The sequence below is a fragment of the Pelobates fuscus genome, chromosome 2 (assembly GCF_036172605.1).
Source record: "Pelobates fuscus isolate aPelFus1 chromosome 2, aPelFus1.pri, whole genome shotgun sequence".
NCBI classification, from domain to species: domain Eukaryota; kingdom Metazoa; phylum Chordata; class Amphibia; order Anura; family Pelobatidae; genus Pelobates; species Pelobates fuscus.
The window spans coordinates 434,562,675-434,587,691 of NC_086318.1; positions in this window are offsets into that span (position 1 = coordinate 434,562,675).

A 25,017-nucleotide genomic window follows, 5' to 3' on the forward strand; every position below is an offset into this window, starting at 1 on the left:
TTATTATAGAAGGTATAGAATAATCCTGTCTAAAACATTTTTTTTGGTTTCGAGAATAATTTTTATTTAAAGACTAAGGGAACGGCTATGGGGACCAGATTTGCCCCAAGTTATGCCAACTTGTTCATGGCCCATTGGGAGGAACTTGAGATTTTTTCTAAGCCAGATTTAGGGGCAAATCTGGTCCTCTAAAAACAGTACATAGACGACATTTTTATAGTGTGGAGAGGAACTCAGGAGTCCCTTTTAAGTTTTTTAAATGATCTTAATCAAAATAGTTGGAATATTAATTTAACATATGAGATTAGTACCCAAAAAGTTAATTTTTTGGATTTATGCATCTATGTTTTGGAGAACCAGATTAAAAGTAAAACTTTTTTTAAACTGGTAGATGTAAATAGTTGTATTAATTTGAAAAGTTGCCATTTTAGACCATGGTTGGCAAACATACCTAAAGGACAATTCTTAAGAATAAAACGTAACTGTACAGAAACTCAACAATATGAAGAACAAACACAATTTTTAATAAACCAACTAGTGGAAAAGGGGTATAATCAAAACTTGCTAAAATGTTTAAAGGATGAAGTAGGACAAGAAACAAGGGAAAATATTTTAAAATATAAAAAAACAAAACAAAAGGAAGACAACACTACTATACCCATTATTTTCAATTATAGCTCAAATAGTAATCAATTACAAAAAATAATCAAGACAAATCGGCACATTTTAGAACAGGATCAAGATATACAGCAGTACTTAGGAGCTAAACCTAAAGTTATTTTTAGAGGAGCAAAAAGTTTTAAACAGGTTTTAACTTCAAGCTTTTTAGATAAAGAAAACAATTCACAATTTTTAACTATGTTCAAAAGAGAGAATGGTTTTTATTATTGTGGGACATGTAAAGGCTGCACTTTAAGAAAATATAAAAATAAAAATGTTACCAAATTTGATTCATTCCACAACAAAAAATCTTATGATATTAAATCCTTTTTAACCTGTAAATCCAAAAATGTAATTTATATGATCACCTGCCCCTGTGGATATCAATATATTGGCAGAACATCCAGACCACTTAAAATACGAATTAGGGAACATATTTATAATATTAATAGGAAATACACCCTACATAGTGTGTCCAAACATTTTTAGAAGTCCATGGAGGCAGCATACATGGTATTGAATTTATAGGAATAGAAGCAGTTAAAGTACACTGGAGGGGAGGAGATATAGAGAACCTCATCAATAAAACTGAAATGAAATGGATTTTTAACATGGAAACCTTGTCTCCATATGGTTTGAACGCAGACTTTGAGGTTAATTCATATATATAAAACATGTGTACATTTTTAAACTGTCTCTTTAAATTATTTTAGAATACATGTCCAAAGGACTGAAATTAATTATGGTTTTTATATTTAGTTTTTATATATATCTTATGGCTATTTTCCTTTAATCTAACAATACCTCTCTTCTATTTTTCCCTTTAGAAGTTTTTTAATAAGTGTTTATATTCCCATTTATGCTTAATTGATAGATTTTACCAAGAACTGGCAAATTATGTATTGCAAGGACATTTCAAAATGGCACCCGTAATACTTTAGGTATACGGCGCCGGAATGACGTCATGACGTGCGGGACACGTCGGACGACCGATGATGACGAAAGTGGAAGTAAGAGAACACGGACACCGCGGAAAAGAGCGCCAAACTCTTCATAATATAAACAGAAACACTGGAGATGAGCAGACAGCACCACTTGAGAAAGGCTCCTTTGCCGAAACGCGTCGTGGTACATTTTATGGACAATTTTTATTTGTATTTGAGTTTTAATAGTCTTTGTTTTTGTATCAAATAAATAAGTTTTACTTTGATCCTGTATCCTGGAATAATTGTAAAGTTTACATCCAGAGAAGGCTCATCCATATCATCTACATTAATACAAGACGTCCAGTCTAAAAGGTTTTCATCTCCATTACAAGTTCATAGTCTGAGTCAGCTTGCATAAGTGACCCAGAAGCATGTGAGTTTAACCAGTATCTTATAGTCATTATATATATTCATGACAATATTACCCTGTGTTTCTTTTTTATGTCTTGTTGTTTTTAGATATATGTACCCAAGACAGTACTTGTAAAAAGTCTAACTGCATGTATTTGAGTGCTCTCACCATTATATATTTTCTGTGCACTTTAAATTTTGTGCGTTTGAGTGATTCACACTAGGTTGTAGTAGCACCAAACTGTACTCTTTTCCCCATACCTTTATTTTTATAACATCTGAGACACGTTTGCAGGAGATAAGACAAAACAACATGACTAATTTTTCTGTGAGCTGCTTTAAAGAAAGGTCTTCATTTGAGGCCAATTTTCAAATAGTCGAAGGACGAGTCCCACCTGCCATAAGGAGGTATATTTAGGATGTGGAGGACATGCAAACCTGATGCCACAAAGGAGTCGACATACCAAAGATGTTTACCTACTCGAAATCCGTTCCAACCCTGGTGGCCTGCCAAGATGGCTGATCTATATATATTGATCGCACGGTATGCTAGTTCCAGGTCCAAAGTGAAGTGAGGAAACTCAAAACATGACTCACAGGTGCAGATATGGGATCCATTCCATGAGTTCCCAGCCTGGTGATAGGATATCCTTGTTCCTGTGGCCCAAGCTTATAGCCTGAGATGTCCCTGTCAGAGAAGACCAGGAACAATCTCTGGTAATTTATGGACATTTCTATGAGTGTAGGGAACCATGGCTGAGCTGTCCAGAACGGGGCTATGAGGATCAAGGAGGTCTGGTAACACCTGAGATGTAGAAGTGTCCGAGCAATGAGAGAGAAGGGTGGAAAAGCGTAATGGCGAGTACTTGGCCATGCTTGCAGGAAGGCATCTACTGTAAGAGCCTCTGGATCTGGTCTTCAGCTGAAAAATCTCAGTAGGTGGGAGTTCAAACATGATGCAAATATGTCGATCTCCAGAGGGCCCCAAAGAGACTGCAAACAGAGAAGAAACTGGAGGGTTCAGTCACCAATGGCTGGCATCCCGTAAATGTCTGGAGTTCCAATCTGCCACTATGTTGTTGGAGTGATACTTAGCTGAGGAGGCAACAGCAAAGAAAGAGGATTGGCTGAAGGTCACATGGGACATTATAGTACAAGGAGCATTCCTATTGAATAAGATGTTATAGTGTGGTTAACCCTCTAGGGTACATGTTAACTTTTTTCCTTTGTATATTTACAATATCCTTTCTTTGTTGCTGAGGAATAAAGAAAGAGATAAAGCATAATATGAGCCTTTGTGTCCTTTAATAAAATCTAAAGCGGTCTTGTTAAAGGATTGAAGACTAGGGGGAAGTCTGATGGGGGAATGGAGGTGCCCTTGAGAAACCTGTAGTGGAGACATAGCAGTGCGTGTGCGAATAGTGGGAGGAGACAGTCACTGGCAGGGAGACCAGGAAGAGGTGTACCTATAAAGTAGTGAAGGAATGTAATGGAGGCAGAGTTATTAAGTCTATATGTGAGAATTACAGGGTTATTCACTAAACATGGACAAAATCACTTGAAAATGATCGAATTCCGATGCATTGGCAATTCGCAGATTTACTAAAACCAAATATGGTCAGGTCAGTACCAATCAGCAATATCCACATCCAAACCAATTTAGAGCACAGGAATCTGAGATTTATCAACGACTGCATAGTGACTGAAGATAAATCTTTCTTGAGTCAGGACTTGACGAAGGACATAAAAGATAAAAAGACTCTGCATCTGATTGGCTGCGACTGGAGAGCAGTAACCAATGGGATTTAGAACTGGCATGTTTGAAGAGCAGGGAGGAAGAAACAGAATATAAAGCCCATCAAGTGGGAGAAACTTGTCTCAGCGGAGGAGAACCTGTGGACTATAGACTGATTGTTATATTGAGCGTTTTATTTTTTATTGTTTTGTTTTTAAATGGTTATTTGTGAATAATTAGCCTGAAGTCCTTCATGCTTTCTCAGCTATCTACTTCTGCGGGAAGGGTAGTTCCCCCTTGTTAGGCACATCAGCTACTATACTCAGAGCCAGGTTCCTTGGGCTCTGGTTAAGGTGAGTAGTTACCTGTTTAGAAAATATGGTTTTATTTTAAATTTCAATGTACTACACTAGGAGCTATTGCTTCTTCTTCTCTTTTTTTTTCTCCTTGGATTACAGAAGGGACCTTAGTACATTACTGTGGAGACGACCTGAGCCTGCCTTCTGAGGCTCCAAACCATGTGAGTTCAACCACTTTTTCATATCCACCCCAGTGTCATATGGTTATACACTATAGAATTACTGTTCTTTTTTCCAAATTTTTGTAGTTTTGAAGAAATATACAGTATCCCAGATTGGAATTGGTGTATATTCATACACACTCCTACCCTCTGTAGGCTGGTGGTTGTTTTTTTACCCCTGAGCCTTCTTTCTAGTTAGAATACCATGTGGGGCATAATTGTCATTTATGTGTCAGTGGCCAGTGCTTGCTAACTAGTCACTTTATTAAAAAACATTAACAAAATTATACATTTAATAAAAATCATATGAGGGTCAATAAAATCCACATATTACTTTCATGATAGTGTTTTACCTCCATATGCCCCCACATGCCAAGCAGCAGGTGGAGGTATGTCTCCTAAATATTTAAAATTGTCAGAGGGCCTCCGTGTGAGTGGAGCAATGAGAAAGGAAACAGGCTTGGCAGCAGCAATCATTATAGAATATAGAGAGAATAATTCAATGAGAATTGCTGTAATTGATCGGGAAATTATAACAGCACAAACAAGCTCCTTAGTAGCAACTTACATAAGAAAGGGACAAATACGGGCAAAGTTTTTAGGTTAAAATTGCATAATTTGATGAGAGATTGGATACAAGGTGTAAAGGTGAGGTCAGAATCAAGTATAACACCAAAGAGTGAGCGTGCAATGATGGGCTGATAGCGTACAAAGATAACACCAAGGAGCGAGCGTGCAATGACAGGCTGATGGACGTACAAAGATAACACCAAGGAGCGAGCGTGCAATGACAGACTGATAGCGTACAAACATATCACCAAGGAGTGAGCATGCAATGACAGGCTGATAGCGTACAAAGATAACACCAAGGAGTGAGCATGCAATGACAGACTGATAGCGTACAAAGATAACACCAAGGAGTGAGCGTGCAATGACAGGCTGATAGCGTACAAAGATATCACCAAGGAGTGAGCGTGCAATGACAGGCTGATAGCGTACAAAGATATCACCAAGGAGCGAGCATGCAATGACAGGCTGATAGCGTACAAATATAACACCAAGGAGCGAGCGTGCAATGACGGACTGATAGCGTACAAAGATAACACCAAGGAGTGAGCGTGCAATGATGGGCTGTGTAACGGACCGTTTCGACCACAAGAGGATAAAAACCGTTTAGGTGATATCCCCCTTTCCAGATACACAGGCAGCTACTGTAAGCACTAATCTTCCGAACTGCAGACTACACGAATTCACCAACTCTCAACTGCACATACATGAATGACCCAATCTCCCGAACTGGAATCATATGAACACTGGAAACAGACGAACAGGAAAAGCCATAAAACAGCTTACACTCCTGGCAATCGGCATACATTCAAATTCCCCCAAAGAACGAGACGACACATCGCTTTGAGGGTTAAGCAGGACCAACACTGATTTATTCACACAACTGTCTTATAAAGGATTCTCCCATGCAAGGGAGGGATTTATAACAATTACATAATACACCAATCACACAGGAGTTACCTCCCACAATGCCTCCCAATCCATCCCCTCTGGCCTGGAGATAATTGGGGAAGAAATCCAATTATCTTCTAGGACAGAGGCAAACTCCATTACACACATGGCAAACACAAAGACAGTAAAAGACATAAAATTACCTACTGATACATTTAGGACATAAAATATATACATTCTACATATCCCCTGATAGCTTGGATCTGAGCGCACATTATTACCGAATGGCGCTCAGATCATATACATACAGTTCAATCGCCATGGAGCCAACGTCTTTCACATAGTCTTTCGTTACACGAATGGGCTCCATGGCTTAGCTATCTGGAGTAACATATTCACATATTCCAAAATACCGAATGAACCGGTGTTCAACCCTAAGGGCACGAATAGGAACCAGGGGGCAGACGGCTCAGCGGTGTTCGCGCAAATAAGTGTCCGTTTTTAGTTCCATCGTTTTAGCGCTGAACACCGCTGGCCGTTCGGGACTCGTAAGATGGCCGTCGCCACGTGTTCGACAAACGAACAAAGGCCACCCAGCGTTCGTCAATTAAGCTGCGGTTAACCGCAGCTTCTGGGTGGTCAATTGGCGGCACACTCCAGCTCCCAGGTGGTCCATCGTTCGCCAGTTTGTTCGGTAGCTGGAATATACCGAACACCCCGGCAGAAAGGCACGAATAAGCCTTTCTGCAGGGAATATAAACGGTTTAACCTGCAGGGCCATAGTCCAAGGGCAGGAGGCTAGCAACCAGGCTTCTCCAGTTCACAGTGGCGAGGTTGGTTTCGCCACAGGCTGATAGCTTACAAAGATAACACCAAGGAGCTTGTGTGCAATGATGGGCTGATAGCGTACAAAGATAACACCAAGGAGTGAGCGTGCAATGATGGGCTGATAGCGTACAAAGATAACACCAAGGAGCTTGCGTGCAATGATGGGCTGATAGCGTACACAGATAACATCAAGGAGTGAGCATGCAATGACAGGCTGATAGTGTACAAAGATAACATCAAGGAGTGAGCGTGCAATGATGGGCTGATAGCGTACAAAGACAACACCAAGGAGCGAGTGTGCAATGACAGGCTAATAGCGTACAAAGATAACACCAAGGAGCGAGCGTGCAATGACAGGCTGATGGACTTACAAAGATAACACCAAGGAGCGAGCGTGCAATGATGGGCTGATAGCGTACAAAGATAACACCAAGGAGCGAGCGTGCAATAACAGGCTGATAGCGTATAAAGATAACACCAAGGAGTGAGCGTGCAAGGATTGGCTGATTGACGTACAAAGGTAACACCAAGGTGCGAGCATGCATGGTGCCCCTACCCTCCTCCCTCCCCTTGTACAATTACCAGGTGTTATTAAAATGTAAATGTTTTGAGTTTTGAAGCCAGTTTATAGCTGAGTGAGTGCGCTGGATTCTGTATATTGTGTCAGTTGGTGCCAGTGGCACTCTTATAATATATGCATGTTTAGGGGAGTACATCTTCCTTGTTCCGTATGTACGTATGCGAGTGTGTGTGTGTGTGTGTGTGTGTGTGTAGGTGCGGGGGGGGGGGGTGTGTGTAGGTGTGCTATTTATATATAGCCCTCTCTTGTTTTTTTCATATATATAAATTCATATGAAACATAGGTCATTTACTAATTATTAGGTATCTAGCTGCCACCTGCTGGCTGTATAAAGGAAGGGCATGGACTAAATATTCCTGGATTTGTTAACAAACAAAAAGTTAATTCCCTTTATTTTTTCCCCGTTGTTTCTTTACTATTTTCAGAGTTAAAAAATAAACCCCCTATTCTACTCCCAGCTGCAGTATTACCTCCACCATAAGGAAATAATAAATACCTTATAAATAAACCGTTTCTGGACGCTAAGCTTCTTCAATCCGCCAACTATTTATATAGCACCAACATATTCCGCAGCAATGTACAATGAAACAAGACAGACAGTTCATTCTAAGAAAACATGTTTGACATGAAAAAGTTAATTATGTCCTGTCCTAACAAGCTCAGAATCAAAATGATCGAGGCTCCGTTTAGCATGCGGCTGCCAATATCCAGTGTAACTCGACTGCTGGCTATCAGAGTGTCCGTATGAATAAAAAGCAGCGCTACGTTTTTCCTTTTTGCAACCGCTCACTTCACCTAGTCCTGTTACTGCTTCTTTTTTTTTTTACAATTTGACAATTTTTATTTTGTCGGCAAATGCAGTGTATGGGGTACAAAAAGAAAAAAGGGGGGAGGGGTGAACATTCCAACCATAGACAGGTCGAACAAACGTCCGCCAGCATACTTTTCATTATTGACATTATTTACATTGCGTATTGTAGACGGGGGTGGGGGTACAGAAAGAAAATCTGGTTAAGGGATGGGGTTCGGGTCAATTGTACATGCCATTCTCTTGGATAGTTGCCCTGTTTTACAGACCCTTTGTACATGGGATCTGCCCCCTATGTGGACGCTGTCCGTCCAGGTGAGTTATTGCAATCTATATTTATTTACCCAATGTTGTACACCACTTGGAGACGCTTATTCTACTGTCCCCGGAAGGAAATTGGCCTCGGTTAGAGCCTGAAGCGGGTGTGGGGGGGGGGGGGGAGGGAAGGTAAACTGGGGTCTTGTTTAATTATCCTGTGTTATTGATCTGCTCTGCTTAACCTCTGGCTTTTTGTCGTCAAGCCTTGCTGTGCAGTCACACCCCGTGCGTCCCTGCTCGCCTTGTAAGTGTTGTAATGCTTACGTCTCTGCCTTGAGCTCACCCAGTCTCTTGTGTGTGGAACATGTTGAGCCCTCTAGTTGTCCGTGTGTATCTGCAGCTGGCCCTGAGGGTGCTGTTTGACTGTTTATATATGCTTCCCATTTGGATTTAGCTACTTCTGTCGTGTGGTTTGTCTTAATGTGTTTGCTGGCCATGCTTTCGTATTCCCAGTTCAGTGAGATCTGGTTCAGTAGGTCTTGTTTAAGTGGTGCATGTGTTTGCTTCCAGTTTCTGGCCACCAGTGTTACTGCCGCTATGAGTATATGGAATATCAGCTGTCTCTCCGGTTTATGCCAGAGGTTGAGGTGTAGGAATAGGATGCCTTGTTCCGGTGTTAAGTGGTATGGTTGGCCTAACGTGTTTGCCACTATGCCTTCTACCATCAACCAGTAGGGGGTCAGGATTGGGCATGTCCACCAAATATGATACATCGTCCCTCTGTTACCGCAGCCCCTCCAGCAATCTCCCTGGACTCCCGGGAACATCTTTGCTAGCTTGTCCGGTACCATGTACCACCTGTATAAGAGTTTTCTCATGGTTTCTAAGTGTGCTGCACAAGTGGTGTGCCCCTTATGTGCCTGAAACGCTTGATTCCAGTCGTGTTTCGTGAAGGTGCTGCCTATGTCTGACTGCCATGCCAATTTAAAGTCAGCCTGTTCTTCCGTGTCTACACACGTTAAAAGGGTGTATATTCGGGATATTGTTTTGTTGGGTATTTTGTCCGCCAGGCAGAGCTGTTCCAGGGTGGTTATGTTTGGTGTGACTGGGTTCTCGACCCTCAGGTGTGTGGATACAAAGGATTTTAGCTGGAGGTATGGGAATATTTGTTTGGCTGAGAGAGAGTGTCTGGCTTGTATTACAGGGAATGGCAGTATTTTGTCTCCCTTGCATATCTGTTTAAGGTGAATACATCCTCCCTCCACCCACGGGGTGTGATCGAATGTCTGGATGCTCGCCGAGACATTCGCCATAGTCATGTTTCCCAGGGACGGCCCAACTGCCCCCAGCGAGGTTCTAACCCTCTCCCACATCTTGAGCATCACCACCGTGGGTGGTAACATGTCTGCATATTTGGGGCGTGTTGAGCGTGGCATCCGTGGGAGGTGGTGTAGCCCTTGTCTGCAAGCCCAGTGTGCTTCTATATGTACCCACTGTGGGGGATCTTCCACCGAACTGGCCGCTGCTAAGGCCGCCAGCAGAGTGGCTTTGTAGTAGTTTTTGACGTTAGGCAGTCCTAGCCCCCCGTCCTTAATCGGCTTTTGCAGAAGTCTGGTGGCTACCCGCACCTTGCGGTTTGCCCATACGAATTGAACCAAAAGTTTTTGGATATTTGTTAGGTATTGTTTAGGCAGGTGAATGGGGATCGTACGTAGTAGGTACTGGAGTTTGGGGAGTAACGTCATTTTGATGGCCGCCATCCTGCCCAGCCATGAAAGATATTTTCCCTCCCATGATTGTAGTGTGTTTGTAAATGTCCCAATTAGTTTGGCAAAATTTAGTTTGAATAAGCGGGGGGGATTGGGGGGTATAAGTACTCCGAGAAATGTAATATGATCTGATCGCCAATCGAACGTGAAAGTTTTACTTAGGTGGGCCAGGTGATTTTGTTGGATTTGTATGCCCATTGCTTGGGATTTGGTGATGTTCAATTTGTAATATGAGTTGAGGCCGTATTCCTTAATAGTTTCCATGAGGTTTGGAAGTGAAATTTGGGGCTGGGTCAGCGTCAGCAGGACATCGTCCGCAAATAGGTTGATTTTGTATTCCTTGTCCCCGATTAGCACTCCATGTATGGATCGATGCGCTCTGATCATTTCTGCCAGTGGCTCTAGGGCCAGTACATAAAGCAGCGGGGAGAGTGGGCAGCCCTGCCTTGTGCCATTCGTAATGTTAAACGGGTCCGAGGTGAAGCCCGCTGTAATTACCTGCGCCGTCGGCTCGCTGTACAGTGCCCCGACCGCCGAGCGGAAGGTCTCCGGCATCCCGAATTTTCGGAGCACCGCTTCTAGAAACCTCCAGCCCAGGCGGTCGAAGGCCTTCTCTGCATCCAGCGAGAGGACCACACATTTAGATTGTTGTTTGTGCACGCTGTAAATAATGTCCAGAACCTTTCTCGTGTTGTCCCCCCCCTGGCGGCCCTTCACAAATCCGACTTGGTCATTTTTGATTACTTGTGGGAGTATGTCTCCTAGTCTGGTGGCGTATATTTTTGCAAAAAGTTTTGTGTCTGTGTTCAGCAATGAGATAGGGCGAAAGTTTTGCGGGTGGGTAGGTGGTTTGCCTGGCTTAGGCAGTGTGATAATGTGTGCCTTTAAGGCTTCCTGGGGCAGCATCCGTCTCTCTACTGCTTCGTTGAAGGCATTCGCGAGATGTGGGGCTAGGGTTAGTTGGAAACGTTTGTAGTAGTTGTTCGCAAACCCGTCTGGGCCTGGGGCTTTGTCAGCTGGCATGGAGGCGATGGCCTTCAATACCTCCGTCACTGTGATCGGTGTAGATAGTTGCTCTTGTTGAGTGAGAGTGAGTGTTGGCAGGGTTACTTTGTCTAAAAAGGTAGAAATCTTGGAGTCTTGTGGTTGGGTCGTGTTAGGGTCGTTTTTTAAGTTGTATAGGCCTTCGTAGTATTTGGCGAACACGTTGCTGATGTCTTTTGGCGCTACTATTTTTTGTCCATTTGGAGATACCATGTACGCTATTTTTTGGGCTGCTAGTTGTGTTTTGAGCCTTAGGGCCAGCAATTTACTCGCTTTGTTGCCTTGCATGTAGCTTTGCGCTTTAAGTTTTTTCAAGTGGTATGCCACCTGGTCTAGGGATATTTGATGTATGCGCTTTGTGAGTTGCATGATTTGGTCCCGCAATTCTCGTGTGGGTGTAAGTTGGTTTTGTGTCGTGGCTCTCTGAAGGTCTGTTTGGCATGTTAGGAGTTGGGATCGAGATTGTTTTTTGAGATACGAAGCGCGTCTAATCAGTTGGCCTCTAATTACTGATTTATGAGCTTGCCATAGTGTGTTGCGTGTGGTGTCTGTAGTGTCGTTGTCGTGGAAGTAGTGTATAAGTTCCTTATTTATTTCTTCGGTGAATTTGTTGTCTGCCAGTAGGGCAGTGTTAAGGCGCCACGGGCTCCTGTGTGTTGGGTCATATAGGTTCTTGAGTGTCAGCTCAACTGGGGCGTGATCAGACCACTCGATCTGGCCTATTGTGCATTGGGCCACCTGATTCATCCCCGCCCCATGTATGAGGTATCCGTCGATGCGGGAGTAGGTGTTGTGTACGGAAGAGAAGAACGTGTATCCCCTTTCCCCGACATGTGTGGCTCTCCATACATCATAATAATGGGAGTCGTGCACAAGCTTTCGCAGTGCCCTACTCTGCTTCTTGAGTGGCATGGTGCGTGTCTTGGCTGGTGCTAGTGTCGTGTCTATTTTGGGGTCTAACACGTGATTAAAGTCCCCGCATATAATCGTGGTGCCTTGTTGTATGTCTTTCAGTTTTTGTATTATTTTATGCAGGAAATTGCGTTGGTTCGTATTCGGGGCGTATACATTTGCTATGGTGTATGTCATATCATTGAGTGTACCTACAATAATGGCATATCTACCTTCCAAGTCTATGTGCTGTGACGTCAGGGTGAAGGCTACATTTTTACTGATTAGTATGGAGGCGCCCTTGGTCCGGTTCGCCGCTGTAGCATGAAATTGGGTCGGGTAATCTCGCTGCAGTATGCTGGGGTGTGCACCTGTCATGAAGTGTGTCTCTTGGAGGCACAGTACATCCGCCTGCTTATGTTTTATCTCTTTGTACAAGCGGTGCCTTTTTACTGGGATGTTGAGTCCTCTAACGTTATGTGAGTAGATCTTCACGGTGGTTGGTGTGCATGGAATTGTGTGTTTGTGCCTGTGTGTATACTACAGTTGGGGTGTCCCCTCTGTCCCAGTTCCAACGAACTCAGGGGGCTTCCCCATGTTACCTGGCGGTGTTGTATGTTGTGAGGAGGTCTGCGAGGGGTGCGTCGCTGGGTCATCTGGTTTACCCTTGGTGTGTGCTGGGCAGAGCAAGATCAGTTGATAGTAGACAGCGTTACATACATGAACATATACAAGTGAACATATAGCATAACAAAAATTAACAAACAATAACATGAAACCAATTTTGCCGGGTATCCGGCTATGCACCTGGGTGTGGTGCTTTGGGGGTGGGAGCAATTGGCTCCCGTCATGGCTACGGTTCTGCGGCCACGGCCAATGTTACCTTATTTTTAAGTGCGGTGACCTGTTCCCGGGTGGGTTGGTGTGGACGGCCTGTGGTGTGGACCGGTGGGGGGGTTGCCTTGTGCATTTTGATTTTGGCTCGGGTCAGTAAAGGTGGCCAACATTTTTTTTTTTTTTTTTTTAATATATTAAATTTAATTTAAATTTCTTTTTAGTACATACTTTTCTCCCACTCGCTCTCCTGCATGGCCTGGTGACACGTGCTGTTTGGATGGCAAGGTGGGGTGGGGGGGATGGGCTGGGGCAAGTATCTCCTGCACCCAACATGGTCTACGTTAGCACGGGCCACAAATCCCTGATCTCAGGTACACTGCTCCCTGCATCCTCTCTCCTTCCAGGCCTACATAGCCAGGAGCAGCGGACGGAACGCCATCCCGCTCCTCCCTCCCTATCTCCCCCCCTCCCCTCACCCGCTACCAGCATCCCTTGTATATTGGTTGGCTATCATTTATATAAGTCTACACGTCTAACACCATTACAGCCATGTTAAAATCATAAGCAAGATGAAGGCAATTATGTCACATTTGTCATACAAGCCTGGATGAGTTTTTCGCTCCCCGGCCGGTCTGCACAGCGCCGTCCCCTGGGGAGCCGCTTAGCGTTTTGTCTTCCTCCAAGTTGGAGGGAGTCTCTGAGTCTCTTTTGTCTTGTTCAGGACTTCAATTCCCCAGCTGCTGAGGGTTTTCTCTCTGTCTTCCGGCGTTGATAGGATGGTTGTTTTCCCGTTCCTCTGCACTACTAGCTTCACCGGGTACCCCCATCTGTAGGGGAGGTGGTGTTGGCGAAGTTGCGCGGTGACCTCTGCAAAATCTTTTCGGCGTCGAAGAGTGTATGCGGAGATGTCAGCGTAGATCGAGATACCGTGGTACATTGTCGGCAGGTCTGTTTTGCTCCTGGTTCTGTTTGCTCTCAGGATGTCCTCTTTTATGTGGAAGTAATGCATTTTCAATATAACATCTCTGGGTGTCTCTTGTGGCAGGAAGGAGGGTTTCGGCACTCTGTGGGCTCTATCCATCAGGAACATATCTTGGGGCACCGCCGGGGTCAGGGCTTTAAACAGGCCCACTAGGTATGCCATAAGGTCTGTCTGACTCACGGTTTCAGCAATGCCCCTGATGCGTAGGTTATTCCTCCTACCCCTGTCTTCCAGATCTGCCATTTTCCCTTCCTGTGTTTCCAGTTTGTTCGTAAGGCCGTCTATTTTTGCCGCCATTGCATTATGTGCTTCTTCGTATTCCGCCATTTTGTTCTCTAGCGTGGCCGTTCTATCCTCCAGCTCAGTGATGTCGGTGCGCAGAGTCTGCACTGCACTTTGTAGTGTGTGCTGCAGCTTATCTGACATGGCGTCCAGCATTGTCTGCAGGATCCCCTGTGTAACAGGTAAATCGGCTGCCGCCGTCGTTGTTTGGGGCGAGTTTTGAGCTTCCTCCCCGCCATCTTGTATTTCTCCATGCTGCAAGGGGCCTCGCGTCTGACTCGATTTGACGCCAAAGAAGTTGCTTTTTTCGCCTTTCTCCGTCTGGCGCCGCTGCTTGGTTTGGGACATGATGTGGCTTCGTGTCTCCCCGGTATTTGGTCACCGTTTGTGGGTATTGTAGGCCTTAGCAGCGCGGAGCTCCGGCTACATGCGACCGCTCGCTCCGGAGTCCAGGACACGCCCCCTGTTACTGCTTCTTTGATAATTTTTTTTTTACATTCTTTTTGTTGGTATCCAACTTAATAAAGTCAATTTTCTGGTAGATAAATACATTCCTATGTACCTTTATTATTTTTGTGTTGACTGACTTCCTGGATTCTCTATATCCCAGGAGGGAATTATACCACCAAGGCCTTGTACTACTAGAGCAGATTCTTGCTCCCCAAATTGTATATTTACATCCACATTCTACACCACTGGATTTGTTATTACACATTGGATTCCTACTGGACATCGCTGCACTCCATATTGGATTTCCTTATATCCGGAGACTGAGATTTATCATCCATGCGCAACACAGCAGAGCTCTAAGTAGCTCACCAAAGTGTGAGTGCGTTCTCTACGTAAATTAACCACAATTCATTTTGTCATTACATATTGCACTATTATTTGTTTGTTTTTCTCATCCCTCTGTGGTTATACAAACTGAATCGTTACCCTTTTGTGCACTCAATAAAAGATTATTTTGAACAAACGGAATCACTCTCTACTTGCTGTAGAAGTAGGTATACTTATGAAGTTTCTTGTATATACTACACTATAAAACACTTACTACACCACTATTTTCTGACATGGTTTATCATTCCTTTTAGTTTTTGCTTTATATTTCACACAAGATTTTGGGAATCCTTGGTTGATTCACTGCTGCCACTTGTTATAATTATATTGAGCGCCTAAACTAGTCTATTGTGTATGTAAAAGGATAAGGCCTTGGGGAGTAAGCACAACTAAACGGACAAGGGCACATGTATGAGTGTGGGGGTGGTGCTGGTGATTGGCTGTATGTGTTTAGGGGAGTGGTTATGGGTTTGGAGTGGGGCAGGGATCATCTGACCTCAGTGCGTTTTGGGATTCTGGCCAGCAACCAACTTCCCTCCCACCCACCCTAATTATATTTTTTGTTCTGTCACAGCTAGCGGGGAGCGTGTCCTTGCCAATAGGGTTGGGGAGTATCAGATGGAATGTCAGGAGGTGGACAACGTGGGTCTCAACCTCCCCTGCTCTCTAGGGTAAAGTTTTCAGTTACCGACTTGGACGTGCCCACCAAGCTAAAAGCCGGCTGGTGGTTAGAGCATTTAAAGGAAAAGGGAATTTTGGTTTGGATGAGGGGGGGAGGCGAGAGCCCAGTGGGCAAGTTTTTGGTGCATAGGCATGTGGTTAAGTTGATTGGCAAGGATGGTTATTTAAGCTAAAGGCTGTAGGGCAATAGGTGGTAATTTATATGTTAAGTTATGGTTTATGTATATATATTTATGTGCTTATTTATATTTGAATTGAAGGTTAAGAAAGTTCGGATGAGTCCTACAGTTGTAAGTTTAATCAATCCTGTGGCCTGTTTCATCCAATATGCGGTGTCTGTCGTTATTGGGGGAGAATTGGGGTAAGTTCTTTTCTCTTAGATGCACCACGTTCCCCGCTACGTACATACATGGAACATCACAAAACAGTCAATAAGGGATGGCTGCCCTTAACAGGAAATTTATATCATGTTAAATAACAGTCATAATCTGAATCTATGATCAGGACTGTAGGTAGTAGTAATATAAACCGTACAGACCCCATTATTAATAGTTACATTGTATCTGTCACATTACTTCCTCTATACTCTCCAAGAGCTTTGACCTTCTAAATTGGTCCAAAACCAAAATGAATTTGTGTAGATTTATTTCCCAAAGAAACAATCACAAAATAAACAATGAACCCAATGTATTGCATAATGCAGGCAGCACACACAGAGCTAAATTTCAAAATGTCTACAACTAGAATACTGGGACCCTCCTTACAGTTGTCAGGGGGAGTCTGTGAACAATACTGACCGCAGTGAGCGTTCTCCTGAGCTTCATAGTATTACTAAGCTCCCCTAGTAATTATGGATGAATTCAATTCTAATAACACACTCCGTACAGGTGCTGGAATAGTGGGGCATGATCGGTTATTTATTAATTTGGGGTGTTACGGTGGGCACTGCTTCATTTTGTTTATATCCATCAGTCCATTATCTAAACTGAAAAACGTGTTAATACGAATAAATTCTAACTAAACGGAATGGGCTCAGATACATCAATTTCCTACTGAAATTCTGGTCAAAAATTCTTAAAGATGAGTTAGCAGAAGATTGGTTTCCATGGTGACAGGTCCACTTTCGGTACTTTACCCCAGAATGAGTTTCTATAATCCGCCCATGTGGGTTGGATAAGTTAATGATCGCGCTAATGGCTAATTGGAACAGAAAGTTAATAGGAGAACCAAACTTCAGTAGAAATTTAAATTAGATTATAAATGCAATCAGCAGCGACAGATGATTTTTACTGGAATGCAAATCCTAATTTCAATCTTCAGCCCTAACGACTTGCAATGTCAAGGCTCCTTTTTAATTTGAATTAATTCCATTCAGTAAAGCTGCTACAGAGTTTAGTCTTCAGGGGATCAGGAAGAAAAGTGGGGCTAGTTCTCTTCTAGAATGGGGATATTATTCCAAAAACATTCTCATAACTCCCAGCATTTCAAAGAGACAAAGAGGGACACTTTAATTGTAGGGGTGTCAATGGAAGGGGGAGAGAGGACAATTCTGAGACATTTTAAGTGACTTACTACTTATTATACAACTAAAATTTAATTTAGAACAAGAACAATGTATCTTATTTACACAGACTGATTTCTAAACACATTTATTGTAGTTTAAAGACACATTACTGGGAGTATTATTGCTGTGGAGCTCTGTTATACATTCAGACACATTACTGGGTGTTTTATTGCTGTGGAGCTCTGTTATACACTCAGACACATTACTGGGAGTATTATTACTGTGGAGCTCTGTTACACACTCAGACACATTACTGGGAGTATTATTGCTGTGGAGCTCTGTTATACACTCAGACACATTACTGGGAGTATTATTGCTGTGGAGCTCTGTTATACACTCAGACACATTACTGGGAGTAATATTGCTGTGGAGCTCTGTTATACACTCAGACACATTACTGGGAGTATTATTGCTGTGGAGCTCTGTTATACACTCAGACACATTACTGGGAGTATTATTGCTGTGGAGCTCTGTTATACACTCAGACACATTACTGGGAGTATTATTGCTGTGGAGCTCTGTTATCATGTCACATACAGACATACAGACATACACACTGACATACACACAGACACACACAGACATACTGACACACACACAGACATACACACAGACATACATACACATAGACAGACATACACACACACAGACATAAACACACACACTGACATACAGACATACACACAGAACTTCCCCACACAGACAGACATACACACAGACATACACACTGACATACAGACATACAGACATACACACTCACACTGATATACAGACACACAGACATACAGACATACACACTAACATACAGACATACAGACATACACACTGACATACACACACAGACACACAGACACACAGACAGACATACACACAGACAGACATACACACACACACAGACATACACACAGACATACACACAGACATACACACACACACACACACTGACATACAGACATACACACTGACATACATACTGACATACACACAGACAGACATGCACACAGACAGACATACACACACAGACATACACACTGACATACACACACACAGACATACAGACATACACACTGACATACACACTAACATATAGACATACAGACAAACACACTGACATACACACACAGACAGACATACACACACAGACACACAGACAGACACACAGACATACAGACATACACACACACAGACATACACACACAGACAGACATACACACAGACACACACACACACAGACATACAGACATACACACTGACATACACACAGACAGACATACACACAGACAGACATACATACACACAGACATACACACACATAGACATACAGACATACACACTGACATACAGACATACAGACATACACACTAACATACAGACATACACACACAGACATACACACACAGACATACACACAGACATACACACAGACATACATACAGACATACACACAGACATACACACAGACATTCACATAGACAGACATACACACACACAGACATACACACACACACTGACATACAGACATACACACACAGACATACACACAGACAGACAAACACACACACTGACATACAGACATACACACTGACATACAGACATACACACTGACATACACACACACAGACATACACACTGACATACATACATACAGACATACACACTGACATACACACATACACACCTCATTTATCAGCCACCCTCCTCTTACCTTTAAGTTGCAGGAGGGTGGCTGAGGATGATGGGAGTGAGTGGATGCCTCTCCTCTCTCCTCTCCTTTTTCCTCTCCTCTGCTCTCCCTCCGCTCTCCTCCCGCGTGAAGTAAGCTGGGAGGAAGTGACCTTTTTTTTTAAAGGGCACGGTCGCGCAATTACCCGGTCGTGCTGCGACCGGGCCCCTGAAGATATATGGTTGTCACCCCCTGATGGCGGCCCTGCACTCAGACACATTACTGGGAGTATTATTACTGTGGAGCTCTGTTATACACTCAGACACATTACTGGGAGTGTTATTGCTGTGGAGTTCCGTTATTCACTCAGACACATTACTGGGAGTATTATTGCTGTGGAGCTCTGTTATACACTCAGACACATTATTGGGACTATTATTGCTGTGGGGCTCTGTTATACACTCAGACACATTACTGGTAGTATTATTGCTGTGGAGCTCTGTTATACACTCAGACACATTACTGGGAATATTATTGCTGTGGAGCTCTGTCATACAATTAGACACATTACTGGGAGTATTATTGCTGTGGAGTTCTGTTATACACTCAGACACATTACTGGGATTATTATTACTGTGGAGCTCTGTTATACACTCAGACACATTACTGGGAGTATTATTGCAGTGGAGCTCTGTTATACACTCAGACACATTACTGGGAGTATTATTGCTGTGGAGCACTGTTATACACTCAGACACATTACTGGATGTATTATTGCTGTGGAGCTCTGTGATACACTCTGACCCCACACCATTGGCTCCTGGTGGATGATCAAGAGTACAAACCGGGAGATACCATGAGATTACCGATCCTTTTTACACCTGCATTCTTTAGGCATTTTTTGGCAAGAGAAAGAATTAAGCTCCTTTCGGAGTCATAGCAGGTGACAGTTTATGGGAAATGACTTTAGAAGTTGTGTAAAGATAAAGTTGTTTCTGATTTTTCTTATGATATATTGATCTCTTTGGAATTTCAATTAAATGAAAAAAAAACAGTGGTAGACGTAAAAGTAAGTAATATTATTGGACAGTGAGCAGGGATTATTGGCATGGGATATATGATGGGGTGATGTGTATAGAAACACATGAGAGGCACATACAGTAAGTCCTTTTTTTTCTATAGTGGCTGCCAAAATATTAAGTAAAGAGGGGCAGGAAACAGCAGAAAGGACAACAACTGCTTTGGTGGTAAGTAGAAAAGGAAATAATAAAGTCCCCACTGGGTACTATAGGGTATTGCCTTTGGTCCTGTGCAGTGCTGGATGCTGAGTGTCTAATATTATTAATAATGCTAATAATTCAATCTATATATTTATGTCGTGAATTTTATAAAACCAGGAGTGACGTTCATATTGCAGAGCTTTCTATATAATATTGCAGAGCAAATTAATTCACCACGTTTTTACCCACGCAGAGCATTGTTTGTGATCAGACTTTATACTGCGATTACTATCGGACTTTATAATCAGAAGGTAATTATTGTATTATACTGTTAGGGACATTAAAAGCCTAAAAGGCTCTGTCAGGGACAGTAAACGGCTCTGTCAGGGGCATTGAAATTCTCTGCTAGGGACATTAAGAGACTCTGTAAGGGACATTAAAATAATCTGTGAGGGGCATTGAAAGACTCTGTCAGGGACATTGACATTCTCTGTTAGGGACATTAAAAGGCTCTGTCAGGGACAGTAAACGGCTCTGCCAGGGGCATTGAAAGACTCTGTCAGGGGCATTGAACTTCTCTGCTAGGGACATTAAGAGGCTCTGTAAGGGACATTAAAAGAATCTGTGAGGGGCATTGAAATTATCTGTTGGGGACATTAAAAGGCTCTGTCAGGGACAGTAAACGGCTTTGTCAGGGGCATTGAAAGACTCTGTCAGGGGCATTGAACTTCTCTGCTAGGGACATTAAGAGGTTCTATAAGGGATATTAAAAGGCTCTGTCAGGGGCATTGAAAGACTCTGTCAGGGGCATTGAAATGCTCTGTTAGGGACATTAAAAGGCTCTGTCAGGGGCAATGAAAGACTCCTTGAAGGGCATTGAAATTCTCTGTTAGGGACATTAAAAGACTCTGTCAGGGACATTAAAAGGCTGGGTCAGATGCATTGAAAGACTCTGTGAGAGGCATTGAAATTCTCTGCTAGGGACATTACAAGGCTCTGTCAGTGGCATTGAAAGACTCTGTGAGGGGCAAAAAGCTGTTAACTGTATTTTTCAAAGTGTTCAAATCTTTTTGCTCCAAGTCTAACTCTAAAAAGCCTGCTTAAGTTCAATTATTTCTAAGAGCGATATCAAAATCAGCATCCTTTTCAGTCAGAGTGTGAGGTCTGTATTTTTTAAAGTGTTTTGTTTTTTTTCACCAATAAACAACCATGAATTTGGAAAGCTGGTTAAAGCAGGGAACTCTTCAGAGAAATATTATTACTACTTCTACCTGTTCGGCACTTATAGAAACTGAGAAAGAAGATACAACTAAAAATCCAGAAAACATGCCCGAAATAGCTGTATCTACGGTTTCTCAAATAGCAGAGACAAGTGACAAGTCAAAGATAAAAGAATAGCACACAATGCTACCCAATCTTCTTCTCAAACAAAGAAGAGAAAATATGATGATAGCTACTTGTCATTTGGATTCACAGGTGCCAGAAATGAAGATTGTCCTGAAGCACAATGCGTACTTTGCAATAAAATATTGCCAAACAGTTTGTTAGCACCTGCTAAATTTCGTCGTCATTTTTAGCAAAACCCTGCAGAGTACAAAGATAAAGACATGGACTTGTTTTAAACGAAAGCTAGAGTATCGGAAGAGTAAACAATTTATGAGCAAAACATTTCAAAATGCTAATGAAAAAGTCACGTAGGCTTCTTACAGAGTGAGTTACCGCATAGCACTTGCAGGAGAAGCAAACACAATTCCCTCGCAAACCAAATTAATTCTCCATGTATGGAACATGACCAGGAACAAACTGGGTGGTCCTGGCTGCATGTCATTAGCGACCCCGATTCAGGCTTTAGTTTACTGTATACCCACATTTCATGCCAAACCATGGCAAGAGGCTGGAGTTACCCACCTGTACCATCTCTTATCTGCGACTGGTGTGATGGATTTTCATATGTTGTCCTCCACATACGCCCTGTGCCAGACCCCACTTGCAAGATTTAGACCTGCACTCCGTTGGGCAGAGGATCTGGAAAGCTAGATTACCCCAAAACAATGGGAATCCATGATAAATGCCCCCAAAATGCTTGATTAAATCGGCCATGCTTATTGAACAGAACCGCAAATTATTATACCGCTGGTACATGGTGCCAACTAAAATCCATCAGCTCTACCCACATGCTTCTCCCTTGTGCTGGAGATGTCACCAAGCAGCGGGAGACATGTTGCATGTGTGGTGGCAATGCCCAAAGATAACAAAATTTTGGAGAAAGGTAAGTACACCACTTCTAGAAGTAACTAACCAGGTCTTTCCCCTGCTGCCTATAATGTTCTTACTCCTGTACTTGCCAGGATCAGTCCCTAAACATAAACAAAAGCTCATATTTCATGTCTTACTGTCAGCACAAAGGTTGATAGCGAGAGCGTGGAAAACACGTACAATTCCAACCATATCAGAGTTAACTAAGGAGATAGACAATGTATTGTATATATGAAAATGGCTTCAGAAGCACTTTACCCCCATCCAAACTCATGCATGACACTTGGAACATGTGGAACACGTGGAGATCAGTAGCCTGACCTTACATGCAACTTGACCATGTATGTCATTTTGTACTGCTTACTATCTGGTTGTACTATTGAAACCGACACAGGTATACGAGAGAGGTGTTGAACGGCTTCCTGAAATATAAAATATGTAATTTTATATCTATTGCATTACTGTATAGTGTATTTTCGTGCAATCACAGCCTGTGGAGATGTGCAATTGAAGTGCATTTTTTTACTTTCCCCTCCCACCCCCTTCTTTTTCTGTACCCCCTCCCATGTCTTAATGTGAAAACAATAAAAAACTTAAATATGAAAAAATAAATACATGTGAGCTTTGAAGTTTCTGTTTAGTGAATGAGTGAGTGTGCTGGATCTTGTAAGATTGATATCTGAGGTCAGGAACAAAAAGAAAGTTGGTTGTGGTGAGCCGAAACTGATGTATGGGTAGGCCTGTAAACAAAGAGGGTCGTCATATGCGAAAGAGGTGAACGGTGGATGTGGTGAAATGAAGGTCAACAGCCCAGGTAAGAGGGTTGGCCAAGTTTATAAAGCCCCTCCCACCAATACAGACCTTCAGGCCTTAATATTTGTGGTTGGGAACAAAAAGCAGTGGTATAAGGAAAGTTGCTTGTGGTGTGCCGAAACCAACATATGGGTAGGCCTGTAAACAAAGAGGGCAAAAAGAAGTCCGTAAAATACTCACAATATAATACGATTACGTAGCCAAACTCTTAAATGTTTCCTTAATTTTCTCTGGTTGAGTAATATATCTGTTGTAAATGGAGGAATATTTAAATAAAAGGCATCTGATGCTGCTCCAATTCTGAATGAATAATCTGAAAATTTAGATGGGTCTAATCCATGTTTCCTGAATAATGTTCTGATGTAAAATTGAGCTTAGCTGTGATTTAATGATATCATGAACATTAAGACACTGTGATTGAATTTAAACAGTTCCTATTGTAAATTCTTTTGAACATAGGAACCATAAAAGACTTTAAATTTGATGGCCTTATATCAGAATTCACATGAGATTCAAACATGTCGGAAAGTGTTCTGAATTTGGCCCATCGGTAGGTTACCGTTAGGCGGTTACTGGATGGTCTACTCATTGTGTGTCTCAATGTTTTTAATGGGTACGTAGGCATGTTTGAAGAAGTCCTAAAAAATGAGAATGGGAGAGAGCGTCAGTTACTGAGTTATGAGAGCCTCGAATGTTAACACAGACCAGGAAATTATTGTGTTGCTGTTAGTCAGGTTAATATCTGATCAACCTCATAATTGTTAGAGGAGGACCATCCTTTGTTAATTAGGAGTGGTTTGAGGAACATGAAAAAGAGATCAGGCTGTTGCCTTGACCACCAAATTCCCCAGATCTCAATCCGATCTGTGGTATGTGTTTGGGACAACAAATCCAATCAACGGAGGCCCCACATTACAACCTGCAGGACTTAAAGGATCTTCTGCTAATGTCTTGGTGCTACAGGACACTTTCAGAGGTCTTGTGAAGTCTATGCCTTGAATGCTTCACAAGGGGGACCTACACGATAATAGGCAGGTGGTTTTAATGTTGCGGCTGATCAGTGTAGTCTATATTAGTATCATTAAAGAAAAGGGTTCTTTAGAATAACATAGAATGGAGGGGCGTGGCCGAACCGTCGATGAACACAGACGTGTTTCAATAGTGCTCCGCACTCACCGCGCCTTAAAGCCCACTAGAGCGACCTATCTACACGCAAATTACCCCACAACGGGTCCCCAGACATGGAGAGGAGGATAACGAAAAAGCAGGGGAAAAAAACAGCGGAATCCGGGGCCTCCGTCCTCGAACAACTTCGCCATGCAACGGCCTGGTCGGACAGGGAGCCAAGATGGCAACGGAGGATCTCCGCGCACCCCGACCCGGGCCGACACTGAGGCGTCGACCGCTGAACAGGATACTGTCCTTGCCAAGCTGGCTGAAGTCAGGGCCTTCCTGGCGGGAGAAATAGCCAGGTCCACGGCTGTGCTCCAGGCAGATATAGGGGCCTTGGGTGAACGCACTGCAGCCCTGGAGGACCGCATGGACACCACCGCCCGAGCCCACAACGACGTAGTCAAAAGGGTGAACCGGATGGCGGCCCGCATGGTTGAGACTGACCTGGCACTGAAGGACATGGCGAATAGGTCCCGGAGAAACAACCTCCGCCTTAGGGGGCTCCCTGAGGTGCGGGACGAAAATCTGCGGGAGACCCTGCTTTCCCTCCTACGGCCTCTCCTCCCTGACCTCCCTGAAGAACAGTGGCACATTGAGCGGGTGCACAGAGCCCTGCGAGCCCAGAGGGCGGACATCAACACCCCGCGGGACGTCATTGTACGCTTCCTCTACTTCGGCACCAAGGAGGCCTTCATGAAAAAAAGCCGTGATGGGCCCATCCGGCACGATGGGGCTGTTATCTCCCTATACCATGATCTGGCGCCCTCGACACTGCAACGCCGGAGGGGGTGGCGGCCGATCACTGAGGCCTTACGAGGAGC